This window comes from Macrobrachium nipponense, chromosome 12 (genome assembly GCF_015104395.2).
Source record: "Macrobrachium nipponense isolate FS-2020 chromosome 12, ASM1510439v2, whole genome shotgun sequence".
NCBI classification, from domain to species: domain Eukaryota; kingdom Metazoa; phylum Arthropoda; class Malacostraca; order Decapoda; family Palaemonidae; genus Macrobrachium; species Macrobrachium nipponense.
In genome coordinates, this window is record NC_087205.1 from 1,318,347 (window position 1) to 1,320,483 (window position 2,137).

Below are 2,137 nucleotides of genomic sequence, written 5' to 3' on the forward strand. Positions count from 1 at the left end.
AATTTGTCATCTTTTCCTGACTGCAGGCTGAGTTTTCCTCTTGACCGTCTTGGGTTTATAGCCTGTGCGCTCAGTCCATACGGATTTTCACCGCCGAAGGTTTAAAATTAAAAATTGAATGAAAGAACGATAAGTAAATGTGCCACTTAAAGCCGAGGACAGTCTTTCAGTACGGTGGGCCACGGCTGACCAGCGAAACCCCCTAGGCAGAAATTTAAGCTCAGATTTCAGAATCAAGTCCCCCAAGACTCCAGAGGGAGATCTCATAGCCCTACGGTGATGAGATATCCTCTAGGTTTTTATTAATTAACCCTAGAACGCTAACCCTGGGTGATATTCACCCGACACATTTGGCAACGCAGCACTTACAGCACCAACAGTGAACCAACCAGCACCTCACTCCATATAGCTTCATTGCACTTTGTATTGTGACTGAGAGAGAGTATATTATGGAGCTCGCTCCCTGGGATCTGTACACAGAATGGATTTTGGGTGATGTCCACCCAAGGTTTGTAATACAGTGTGTAATATTTTATGGGTCGAAATCACCTGAGGTTATTAATGGTGTATATTTTGTGTTTTGTTATTTATGTGTTTTCTTTTTACCAGCTGTAACTCCCATTACCTGGGTGGCTCCAGGCCAATGCTCATGTCTTCAGCTGCAGGATTTTTTTTTCTTAGATTTTTTAGTTTTTTTGTGATTTTTTATATTTTTGGAAGTTTTCTAAGTCACCCATCAATATTACTTTTATTTTTTATTTTCAGCAACTTCTTATATGCTGAAAATAAAAACCAAAGAGCTATATTTTCAATGTATATTCTTATTTTCAATGTATTTTTTTACTTTCATTATATTTTTGCTGCAATTATGGTTTTTTAATTTCCAAAAATCAGGTGTTTTTTACCCGGGGTTTGTGATGGTGTGACTCAAATATAGGGTTAATATTCTAGTTAAATGTCCAAATAGTTACAGCTTTCAGTCATACGAGCCTGGAACGAAGGGAAGGCGAGTTCGAGCCACTACCAATAAAAGTTGTGATTAGCAGAGCGTGGTTTCGATCCACGGACCTCTGGGTTATGGGCCCAGCACGCTTCCACTGCGCCACTCTGCTTTGTTTTGAATGGTACACTTCTTTGTTAAATCTGATATATATATATATATATATATAATATATATATATATATATATATATATATATATATGTATATATATATATATATATATATATATATATATATATATATATATATATATTAATACATACATATAATGTATGTGTGTTATAAAATTTCTACGAGTGCTTGCAAACTTCTCTTCATTTCCAGTGTCTTAAGACTGGAAACCCTTGCCTTGAACTTCAAGCACTGCAAGAATCCACATCTAACGAATAGGTAAGTTCAATAAAACAGAGCAGAGTGGCGCAGTGGAAGCGTGCTGGGCCCATAACCCAGAGATCTGTGGATCGAAACCACGCTCTGCTAATCACAACTTTCATTGGTACTTGACATTCCTCGTACCTCTTTGATGACTGACAGTGTCTCATAGTTACATATATTCCTCGTTCTTTATCTTACTTTCTTAGATTTTGAAGGGGCTTCGAGTGCCATATATACCTGTTAGCCTTCTTATTTCTTTCCCTTTAAGTCTTCAGCTAATAACCTTTATGGACAGACTGAATATGGACAGACAGAATCAACCATAAACCCAAAAGAATTTCAAAGAGAGTTCAGCCTGCAGACACAGAAAAGTTGTAGAAAAGCACATAAATCTGCCATACAGGTCCTGCTTGAGAAATCCTTATGGAAAATTTCGACTATCTTATATATTCATTTTTTTTATCTATTATCTACAGATATATTTACTCATTCGGTCTTATCTTTGTAATTTTTCCTTTATCTACTTTTATTTTGAATCGTGTGCGTCTAATATGGGGACATTTGTTTTGCTCATAATCGTTATAAGATAGTAAAGACAAAAAAAATAACAGATAAGTCCTTGTTTTATTAGCATATCGTAAAACATCTCCAAAACATAATCGAATATTACGGAGAAAACAACAGGGAGAATCCATATCGATGAAATTCATATATATATATATATATATATATATATATATATATATATATATATATATAT

The 2,137-nt window shown here is 35.1% G+C and overlaps 1 non-coding gene across 1 annotated transcript; it reads right to left on the minus strand.

The window, feature by feature from the left end:
- Window positions 1–1,040: 1,040 nt before the first annotated feature.
- On the minus strand, window positions 1,041–1,112 carry Trnam-cau (transfer RNA methionine (anticodon CAU)). The gene has a single exon. It is a non-coding gene; the product is annotated as a tRNA-Met (tRNA).
- Between the last annotated feature and the right edge of the window lie 1,025 nt (window positions 1,113–2,137).